This window comes from Anthonomus grandis, chromosome 2 (genome assembly GCF_022605725.1).
Source record: "Anthonomus grandis grandis chromosome 2, icAntGran1.3, whole genome shotgun sequence".
Classification (NCBI taxonomy): Eukaryota; Metazoa; Arthropoda; class Insecta; order Coleoptera; family Curculionidae; genus Anthonomus; species Anthonomus grandis.
The window spans coordinates 25,137,635-25,150,098 of record NC_065547.1 but is presented as its reverse complement, the minus strand read 5'-3'; the positions used below and the strand labels follow the sequence as shown (position 1 = coordinate 25,150,098).

Here is a 12,464-nt window from a genome sequence, read left to right as displayed (position 1 = left end):
TAGAAGCAGCCTCAAGAATACATCATTACATTCAATATAATCTATATCATATTGTTGTATACCAGTCTGCAATCCAGCGGTCAGACCAGAAATCTTCTATGAAGAAAAGAATCCTGTAAAGAGTTTATGTTATCTACTCGTATTATTATTATTATTATTCACAATTTAAGTAAGATTTACAAATAATTATATCCTAAACATAATTGTACTATTGTGAAAAGAGGAAAAGTCCAGATGTAGAAAACCTATACAAATAGGTTTATCTACTCTGCTCTAATTAACCTTAGATATCCATAGTACCTTAATTCAAGAGAAAAATCTTACAAAACATAACTAAATATATATTATCAATTATCAATAGGGCATACATTTTAAAATAGCAAATAGAAAGGACACAGATTTAAAAAGTTTGAAGAAAAAATTTTTGAAGTTTTATTATAGGCATATTTTTTTTACTCAACTCTCCTGCTGGAAATAATAATTGAAGATTTTATGTTTAAAGATTCGTGGTTCCAAAATCTTGAAACAAACGGGAATAGAATTGAAAAGCTTTGAAATATTATACGAAAAACTCCGTTCATAAATAGATGTTCGATGTAGAGGAAGTGTTATCAAATCTTTAAATCTAATATTTATATTATGTACATGCGATTATTTTTATTGTAAAGATATATAGGTGTTTTATAAAATAATAACCTATTATAAAAAGATGCACAATGTAGTGTACGCCTGGTTTCCATTCTAAGCCAGTTTGTTTCAGAGAGTTTATAAGAAATTCTTTCATTTTTACGGATTCCATAGATATACCGCAAACAGGAATTTTGCACAAGCAGTTTCCATAATCTCCATAGTCAAAACAGATAGAACGTTACATAAAATTGTTTTTAATCTTTGCTGTATAATAATTTAAGTCTAAGATAAGCTTTCTGGATTCAATGAAATACGTGCTGGTCGAATTGCATTTGACTGTCAAAAGTAAGACCAAGATTTTTTATATTTTCCTTTATTTCTAAAGACACGTCACCTACCCTAACATTAATTTGATATTTAATAATTTGCACATGATTTTTAGGACCAAATATTAACAAGCAACACTTGCTTTGATTTAGATAAAGAGAATGCTCTAGGGAAATAGATCTTAAGTATTTTAATTCTGTATTAATACATTGAAGCGACTCACTAGCTTGGTCTTTAAAAAACGAGTAATATAGTTGTGCGTATCATCCGCGTAGTAGTGAACTTTACATGTTTTTATTATTTTATTAACATTGGATGTATATATGGCATATAATAATGGACTTATAACCGATCCCTGAGGGATCCCGCAGAGAATATGCTGTGAACTAGATAAAATTCCATCAATCCTAACACGCTGACTTCTTCCTGTTAAATAATGTTTAAAAAATTGAATCGCATCTCTTTTAAATCCTACATAAGATAAAATTGCCAATAATAAATTATAAAGTATTTCAGAATTTCCAACTGAAAACCCCTCTGGTGCAGAGACATTCTTAACCAGTTCATAGGATAAAATAGGGACCCAACATAATTCTTGACTTCATCAAAGCGTCTATTTTAACAACATTTTTTAAATGCACACAATACTGGCCGTTATTGTCCAAACTTACTCCAAGGTCTGATTTTGTAATTGAATTCCTCAGTAGTTTCGGAATTGTAACAGGTCATAATCTCGTATTTAGAAGAGTTCAGTAAGATGCTATTATTTATGCACCAGTCTGTCAAGTAATTCATCTCATAATGTAGTTTCTCACAATTAACAGAAGATCGGATGACGCAGCTTAACTAATCTATCTAAAAACCTATTTCCAAGGCTTTTGACATAAGGTTCAGAGGCGTAAGAAGGTTTAGCTCTGTAGAACTGCAAGGTCTAAATCCAAATTGTGGACCCAACAAACGGGGATTTATCACACACCAAACTCAATTAAAAATATTTTTGGAATGTTTAGATTAGATATAGCCTTATTTCTATAGCCCAGCGGCGTGGTGAGAAAACAATAATTAATTTATTCTTCTCACTTTCTCTGTAATTGTAAAATTTAAAATTTGTATAAACTAAATGTAAAATTTAGCGTAGTTTCAGTTTAAAGTAAAAGATTTAATAGAACTGATAAGATGTAACTAATATGCAATGTTGCTGAGAAACAAGGAAATATCTCTTGTGTCCCCATTTATGAATAATATGTAGGTTGGCCATTAATCCTCTTTCAGTGTTTATATGATTTTATCATAATATTATAAATAAAATGGCAACAGCTTCCATAAAAAGACTTGCATCAAGAGCGCATAATAAAATATCATAATATTTTGGACAAATGCGGTGGAATAAAACGTAGCCTAAGGATACCAACGACCCTAAAACAAACCTACGTTATAACTTTATTGCTTTAATTCTGTATAAAGTAAAAGCTTTTATCTTAAGATTTTATACTGAAGAACAGGTTCTTTCCTCAAAGAAATTCAATTCAGAGATGCTATCATTCCGGAATTCAAGAGCCCGGAATAATTTTTATGGCAACCGTCATTGATTTAACGTCGTGGCGGCCAAAGAAACTTCCTGGAATAAAATGGTTTTCTCGGCAGTTATAAATAATACTAGATAAGAGGATTTTTTTATAGCACAAGAACATTTGCACAAATAAACTCGACGTAAGTGGCCAATTAAAAATGTGTAACTTCACAAAAGGATAACTCGAGGCGACAAAAGAATTGTGACCCAGTTTGGTTCTTTTGTTTCCATGGCATCTCCGTACACATCTTCCAAAACGTTTTACGGCATTTAAGTGGAAAATATAGCATTAATATTCTCAAACCATACTGCCCCAGTTTTCCCTGGTAAAAGCGGAAAATTAAACTGCTGCACGAAATTTCATACGAACCAGATTTAAGGGTAAGCATGGAAAGACTAGGGGCGAGATATACCACATCATATAGCTGATTTAGTCCTCTTCCACTTTACTAGACACATTTTGAATTTAATTTGGATTACCTAATTTAATGAAAATGCGCTCAAGCTGAAAGTAAAATATAAATTAAGGATACAAGATAATTCACGTATATACAAGTTGCTCAACTTATTATGGCTGTTCATATTTCTTCTGAAAGAGTTTAAATTGTTAAATGGTTTTACGGCGGCAATTCGGCAGTATAACGTAGGGATTTGTTTTCAATTAAGTTTAAAAATAGATATCTTGCGAAAAAACAATTTTAGAAGTGGTTTCGAAAGTCTACTTATTTTTGTTTTCAAAATGGTCATAAATGCTAGACCAAAGTGCATCAACCTTCTATCAAAAGCGTCCAGGAGGAACGAGTGAAAGAAATAGTTTGTACATCCCTAGAAGGGGATTCGTCACGATTAAGTAGAAATGTTGGAGAGGAACTGGGTCTAGTATATCTATCTATCTAGTATATCTATCTATAAAATTGTTACCAGCATTTGAAAAAATATAGATACAAAAGTTTCAAATATTCCAAATCTTAGGCCAGTGGTGAAGAATGAAATTTTGTGAAATCATAATCGACAAACGAAATGAAAATTTTTTACAAAATATTCTTTTGAGACGAACATTTTTTCCATTGGTCTGATAGTGGCATTGGTCTAGGGAAAATGATCACAGAAGTGATTAACTTTGTACTAAGTATCTTCAATAATTAAATGTTTGGGCTGGTATTTTGGGCGACCATATTATATTAACTCCTAAAAATAGTTGCAAAATCAAATGTTTCCTGCCATTTAAAACTTTCCTGATTTAAAAGTTGAGAAAATTGTTTAACATGCCAATTTTATTTTACCACAAACGAAGAATCGGAAGGCTCGTTTAAAATCAGTCCGTGATGGTTTGACAACTTTAGGAAAAGGACCGGCATTCCCTTTGTCGTCAGGCATGGTGAGGTAACAAGTTCGCATGTGAAGGCAGCTGAGGTTTATATCAAAACGGTTTTAAAAGATACAGCTTCCAGCAAGTCTTAAGCTGTGACAAGACCGAGCTTTTTCTGAAAAAGGATGCCGTATAGTACTTACATAACGGCAGAGAAGGGAGAGGATTCCAGGTCACAAACTCATGAAGGATAGATAAACTCACATCAACATCACTTCGGCACAATGCGAATGGTGACTGCCAAAACCAGCCTCTGCTAATAAAAATCTAGAAAAATCTCAAGTGCAAGTTATGTGAAGGTCAAATCCGAAAGCGTGGGTCACCAGGAAATTCTTTGTGCAGTTGATAAACCTGCTGTTTAGCCCTTCTATTAAAAACTATCTACACGAAAACTGTCCACCCGTGCAAGCCCTTCTGGTCCTCGACAATGTTCCTGCTGACCCACCCTTAGAACATTGAATGCCTAGAATAAGCCTAGCTGCAAACCATAGGCGAGGTTGTTTAAGTTCAATGATGTCAAATCGACTTTCCAATTTTTCATTCAATATATAATTTTCTTAATCCACTACATATTTTTTTAATGTGTTGTATTTTGTAACAGGTAAAAATGTACTCTTTAAAAGTTTGACGGCCGATCAATATCCAGCGACCAAAAATCTAGAACGCAGCATATGTCTTTTGCCAGCAACCTATTTATAGTTCGCGCCCGCTGTTATTTAATCGATATAATGCCCGAATCTCCTGAAATTCCCAAGAAATTTTAATATTTTTTTGTCCAGATATTAACAATCAATAATTAAATCGATTTATGGTTATAAAGCTCAACAAACTAAAGTTTTTGGGAAAATTACTTAAGAAGTCGAATGAAAAAGGCTCAAAAAGGATTTGAATTAATCTTTTTTCTATAATAAAAAAGTTTAATCCATATCCTTTTCATATCCAGCAGTTCTAGTCGTTTATAACATCTAACTCAATAATTTTTAATCAAAAAACTTTCCAATCTTCACTAAATCTTGAAGATAATTTACTCGAAGCTTTGAAGCCACCAACCAATACTCTTATACTGCAGCCCATGGATCAGTTTTCATTCTTCTTTTCACTCTTTTGCAAGTACAAAGTGGCTTTTATGATAGGTTAACTTATTGTTTAGCCGGAGAAGGTGGCCATTTGAGCTTTTTATCTTAAAAATAAACTACTGTCAAGTTTGTTTTTAAGAGTTTTAATTTTATTTTTGAATAGTGTTTCCACTTTTCTACTTTTATCAATACTTATATTTTATTTTCTTTAGAGTAACGCTTTTATTTCCATTACCTGCCATACACACCCTAATAAACATTTTGAGAATACGATTCTATGTGGGTTGTACACTGATGTTTGTAAAGTATGCATCAGAAAAACATTTTGGAAATTCCTGAACCTTAGCAAATATTTTACTAAATTGCTTCAGTAGCTATCAGTAAGCTCTTACTAACAGTACTAACATTGTACTAAAAAACAACGACATAGTAGGCGAGTACTTGCGTTGCCATATTTCGCTTTTAAGCTCCTCTCTATTCGTAATGACCTATTCTCCAACCTATATAGACGGTTGATTTGAAAATAATTATTGGAGAAAACTTTATAAAAGCCAGCGCACGCATTCAGAGAGCAATACCACCCTGTGATCCTTAACCTATACGCATAAACTTATGAAATTATTGCTGATGACAAATATTGAGTTATGATGAAAAAGACGTGTTAGTAAAATATATTTAAATTCTGATTTTTTTTTTCACAAAAGTGTTTGAGCTTTATTAGGTGGAATTTTGTTTATAAATTAACAAGCGAAATAGTTTAGATAATGTTTGTTATTTCTAGTACTATACATTGCTATCAGTGGTAGTCTTATGTTTCATTTTCGTTTACGCGATTAGAATTAAAATTGTGCCGCATAATTTTTTAAACGAAGAATTTATAGACATGTTATTGGCATACGAGAAATCGCAACAAAACGCAGTAGCTGCAGCTAATATTTATGCTCAAAGGTTTCCCCGTTGGTATTATTTGAGGCGTGAAGCCTGTTACGTGTGGTTCAGCGGGGTAGAAAAACTGGCAATTTGCGGCCGAAGCTAGGGCAATATAGGGGAGGCTTTGGACCTAGGCACATTTTTAATCTGAAGGAACTGATTTTAAATGTCGAAGAGCAGCCTGATATAAGCACTAGAATAAAACAAGCACAGTTTAATACAATTTAATACAATTTTAAGGGACGTATTACTTTATACATTTCACGTTCAACGGGTATAAGCTTTTCTTGCAAGGGATTATGTCTCAAGTAAACTTTAATGAGTGGTTGGTATATCAGCAGCAGATAAACGGAAACTAGAACATTTTAGTTACAGTGAAAACATTTCCACGCGCAATGGTATTTACAATTTTTACATTACATGACATCATCTAATGTATAAGGCTTACATTAAACATGGATTAAGGTATAAGGAGCTGAGAAGCAAAAACTGAAATAAAACTAAAATTGATTGTCCTAGAAAAAGTATAGTGTATAACATGTATGATTTTCGAAATGCTACATTGTAGAGTAAAGGAAATGACTCCTAACTATGCGGAGTCCTATTCTGTCAGCTATTTGACAACCGACTTTTGCATCCTATAGATTTCTAAAATGTGGAATGGAGACTACTCTCATGTTTCGCGGTTTGGACAATTTGACGAAGATAATTCATGAGAAACACGATAATCAGGCGAGTAACTATTTAGGTTTGAGTATCATGATAGAATTTCAACTTCTTGATTAATAATAATAATAGTAATAATAATAATAATAAACAAAATTTATTATTTCTCATAACAAATTTACAAAAATATGAACGGAAAATAATAATATAAATAAAGAGAATATATATTTAAGATAATATAAATTATAAATACAAGCAGCATGAAGCAAGCATATATGTATAAGTTACTATAATAGTAAAGAAAATAGATTAGAAGACCAAGGGTAAAGATTTTTTGATAGAAGATACATCACAATATCTACGGTGTATAGAGAATCCAAATCATCTTCGTTTTCGATGCGACCAATGCGACTGCTACATTTCACATACACATTTCCGACACCAAGCATTTTTATGAAAAAATTATTAATTGCTGCCGATAGCAGTGATAAACGAAACTTAGTAAGATCTTCTTTCACTTGTATACCGGTTGATTTCAGGAGTCCCCGGCATTTTAAAACTGATCTCATTGGGAATCATTGGTAATTCGGTACCAATGTAAAAAGATACTAAGGTCGCTGACGGATTCTGTGATGAATCTTTGGATTTCACGAGGTGACATTTAAATAAATGCACGTCACTGATCTTGAGTTTTTGTTTGTTGTTAAATACGTTCTAGGTTCTGTTCAAGCATTTCAATTTTTTCCTGGAGCTTTACACGTTCCACTATACACAGTTTTTCAGGATGACTTTTGTAACAGAAAATGCTATTTTCGATGTTTATTTAGTAAAAAACATAACAAAAAAGTCAGCAGCCGCAATGAGCACGTGCTTATACCTGTAGCGCCATCTACCACCTGATCCCTGCCGATTATTATCGTGTGTCCTTGGCTAGACTTCATTCAACAATTCTGATTCGGATTCCTTCAGTGCCAGGCAGAATTATTTAGTTCAACCGTGATTTGCTGCTTACCAAGACCAAAGTGGTTTAGAACTTTCCAATGGGCTTGCAGAGCCTCGTCTGGTTAGCTTCTCTACTAGCTCATTGTTCACAAGGCCAAAATACGCAATTCTGCGGACATTTACACATACACTTAATGAGGAACATCTAAGACAATAGATAGGTATTGCGTAGCAAATTTCCTTTAACTGAAAAAAAATTAACATTATTGCGAATAGCATGGGTTAAGTTTTATCGAGCACCCGTTATTCCCACAAAACCAGAGCTCAGCCTGTTCTTATTCGCTCTATCTTGCTGCACACCTTATTGCTACCATCTTCTATTGCTCTATTGCTGAAGATCTATTGCTCTTCTTTTATTTACACCATCTTACAACCATCTTATACATCTGTCTATTACTATTCTAGAGACCGCTGCTCCGAAAATATCAGTAGAGGTGCAGCCGAACCATATTCTCATTTAACCAAGAGTTCTGTCATCTTCCAACTGATATTCTGCCCTATATCTTTCCCTCAATGATCAGTCTAAGCAGCTCATATTTTTCACCTTGCCCAATTTATCTGATATTTCTTTCTTTAATTGTAACAAGGTATCAAGTATATCTTCTTGGTTATTCTTTGCACCCATTATATCCTCATATAAATCATCACATCCGCTATACAAATACATCTCAAGTCTCTTCTGTGTTACTACATTGAGAGTCTCTTCTTTCAACCGCACAACAAAACGGCAAATATGTAGAATACAATTATCCGCATCCGGAGGTAAAAGGATTCTTTTGTTTTTGCAAACACCAAAACTATGCGGTTTATCAGAAGCTGCTGAAGGTGATCTATATTATCTACAAGAACTACGGCATCATCTGCATAATGGATGTTGCTTAATACCAATTAGTTTTATGCCTTTTAATATATCATGTAAAACTCGTTATACATACTCGGAATAAATTTTAAACAGCAATGACCAGAAGATCCAGTTATGTCTAACCCCTTTTGTAATCAGGGTAGCTTCAGATGTTTCGTTTTCAATTCTAACTGCGACTAATTGGTTCCAATATAGAGAGATTATATTAGCTTCCTCTTGATCAATACTGGTCTCACTAAGAATTTCAATAAGTTTGTCATATTTTACGCAGTCTAAAGCTTTACGATAATCAATGACACAAGCATAGACATTCAGATTATGTCTCTACACCTTTGAAACTGCACATCACTTTAATAAAAAGAGGATTCGCGTGAGTCGTTATCATTTCTGAACCCAACCGCTCTATGCATGTGAGTGTCATATTTTCTGAAAATAGCAGTATGGATAATTCTCACAAAAAATATAAGAACGTGCCACATCAGATTTACCATTCAATATTCATCGCAACCTGGGGCGTTAGTCTTTTAAGGTAACCCGAATGATTATAAAGGTTTATTTGAGCCAATCGGAGGTTATTCGAACCTGTTGCTTTTCTGTTTTTTTGTGCTTTTATAGCGTATGTATGACCTCACTTTTAGATGTGTTACCATTAACTTCTGGTGCATTACCAGACGCTTAGGAGCAGTTTGACTCTTAAAACTCCCATTTAGAAGTGCAACTACTACAGTAAATTTAAAAAGCCTTAAAAATATTAAAATACCCTTTTAAAAATATTAAATTACTTTTTTTAACCATGTATTACACTTACAAATCCCAATAGTATTCGTACTTCGCATGGTGGTTCTATTTAAATTTTAACCTGAAAATATTTTTAATATGAATATTTGGATTTTCATTTTCGCAGAAATTTATAAAGAATGAAAAATTTCTGGCATTTAGAACCGTTTTTTTATGTCTGTTAGATATTTAAAGTAAATTAAGTTATTTAACTGCTTTACAGATTTTTTTAACGCTTTTCAGGTATTTAATGTATTTTTAGTGTTGCCTGACTTTAAAGATAATTGGCATCAATCATGAAATTGATTTTGTTCTTGATGGGTGATCTGATAATTTAAACGTATAAAATTATAAATTATAAATATTAATAAAATTAGATTTTCGAGAATCTGGTTTTAATCTGATACGTTGTCTAATCGCGCGATTGCACTACATTTGGAAGGAAACCTGTGGCAAGAGATTTATATGTTTGCTTAATACTTAGTTTATGAGGAGGTACCAGAAAATTTGCGTTTGGCGGTAGACGGTTTATTCTTTATAATTTTAGTTATTTTGAATAAGCAGTAAACACTGAATCAGGCGATTCTTGAGATAACAATATTGCTAAATAATTTCTTCCATAGTTCCAAATCTATTTCAACACAACTTTAAAATATATATTATATGTATGGTAAAAATTATAATAAAATATATGCCGCTGTAGACCAAAGTCAAAAAGCCCCAAAATTAATTTCCTTTTTTACCTATTTCATTTAAAATCGGCAGCAATTTTAAATCGAATATTATCCTAACATAAATCTCGCCTATCATCAGCACTTTCATAATAATAAATTATTGACCCACACTTACACACACACACAATGCGCTCTTATGCAAGCAAATTATTCACAATTCAGTGGTTCCGAGGAAGAACAAGAACGTTGCACACGGATGTTAAAATTATTAAATTTAGCACAACAGCCAGATGTCTGTTCAACTCTAGCGCAGTCATCTGGCGTTGAAATCCGATACTTTTGATTACCTTATTGTGACGAGTGACATCTGTCAAAAATATGCACTTGCCACTTGTTTACGGATTTAGGAGCATCCCTTTAATATATTATTGGATAGTTAAGAGTCAGGACGTGAGTTTAGATTTCTTTGTTATTTTTGCTCTTCTGGTTTATAGCCGCCTGCACCTGTCTGATGGTTTACTTTTCTTGGCATTAAAGAGGAAGACTTGCCCTCGCTTTTTACCGTATCTTTAAATGTTACGACTTTGAACTTTTAGCGATACGAACTGATCGTTTCAGTTTTACGGCTGAGAATAGGCTTGGTTTTTCAGTGCTTTCAAACAATTTCCGTTAGTTGAAGTGATAAGGCCATTTGTCCGCACAATATAACAAACAAGCCTTTTTTGTGCCCTCGTTCATGCTTTTGTATAGGATACATTTATTGTGATAGCATACATTTAAGCACGATTAAGGCCCAATGAGATTTTATATACAATCAGTAACAGTGAAACTCAGGTACAACCATTAATTTTCCAATACTTTAGTAATTATTTCAATTTCACGTATACCAATAATTATATGAATAATAAGGATTGATTACCAAAAAAAAATTCTCACAAAAATACTAATAGAAAATATATATTATTTCAGTTATCTTATGAAATTGTTGTGCAAAAATCAAACTCGCACTAAAAACAAAGATATTAAATGATAATTAAAGAAAATTTTGGAAAATATTAATTTAAAAACCCACAAATTCATCGTACTATACCATGAGATTAATAATGTATGACAATTTAAAAAAGTAAAATATCCAAAAACTAGTAGAAAGAAAAAGTCCTTGCTCATAAAATATATGACCAGCTATGTTATTCATAACAGCTAGACATCTGTTTAGCATGCCCCTAATTAAATTTACAATGTCATTTTGATCAATTTATAGCTTGCTCTTGCATACAGTTTAGCAACGCTTCCCTTATGCTTGCATGGTCAATCTAGCGTATGACTTGTCGAGGCATCTTTTCACGTGAACTCGAAAAATGTAACTGTCTTGACCTTAATAATCGAACCAAAAATGAAACTTTTAAAATAAACACAATTAATTGACCTCATGACAATAGTTTAATACATTTTTTTACTAGACAATTTGGATTCCTATACTTTCTATAAGCTGCATTGCTTGTTGATGATTAGTGATTAGTTGATGATGATTAGTTGCCTCTACACCCGTTACTTACTCAAGATTTCTCATTAGGTTGTTTTTTTTTCTTACTGGATTGTCTGATCTTGTAATTTGCATATACTTCATTCACCCTCTGGCATCCTAAAAATATGTCATCACTACGGTTCTTGTTCTTTCTAACAACAGGCATCTTTCCAGAATTTTTTTAAATATTTGTAAGTAAGTATTGTATTTTGTAACTGGTCTGATTAGGTTTGCTTCAACTCGTCAAGTCAAGACAACGAGTCAAGACAATGAAATTTTATGCACTAGCAATTCTTTCATGATTTATATTAAAAAAATCACTGTGCGGCTTGTCATAATCCAAGTGCATGCCTTTTTTTATTTTTTGATGTATAGCCAATATGTTTCAATATCAAACGTTGATATGGAATATAGGCACACAGGCCAAATAATGTGTCAAGTCAGTTTTAAAATATATTTTTGCCTTTTTTTTTAAATTATTTTTTAATAAAAAAATTGGGGACGTGTTTTTTGGATGAAATTAAGTAAATTTCTTATGAACATATTATGTCCTAAACGTCTAAGATTTCCAAATTCAACAAACACATTTATTAGATTTTTCTAACAGTAAAAACACAAAATGCTTTAAACATATTATTTAAGTCGACATTTCAATAACTTCTATCAAGCTAAAGGGTCTTCAATTACCATACATAATTTTTCTATAATATATTATATACTTTAAAAAAATACAACACGCAAAAAGTTTTTTCGTGTAAAATCATGATCCTCGCGAAAAAAGACCAAGATACCAGACGCTATTAAAGAAATAAAAAAAAACACAATTTTTTTATTAGAAGAAAAGCAAGTTTCATTTTAAAAAATTGCAATTCAATGCCCACATGAACTCCCGTCGCGAATATACAGGGTGTCCGGCAAAAGGAGGCCAATCCGCCGGCCACATATAGGGTGGACCAAAATAATGCGACTTTCGTTATGTCATTTTTTAAATGGGCGCTCGGTATTCAATATACAGGACGTCAAAATGATAAATATAGAATCGTTTTTTTTTTAAAT

General features: G+C 32.5%; 1 protein-coding gene across 2 annotated transcripts in view; it reads right to left on the bottom strand.

Annotated features, from left to right (window-relative positions):
- LOC126733634 (protein MTSS 2) overlaps positions 1 to 12,464 on the bottom strand; it is a 137,445-nt gene that overhangs the window by 44,737 nt on the left and 80,244 nt on the right. The window lies entirely within an intron of this gene.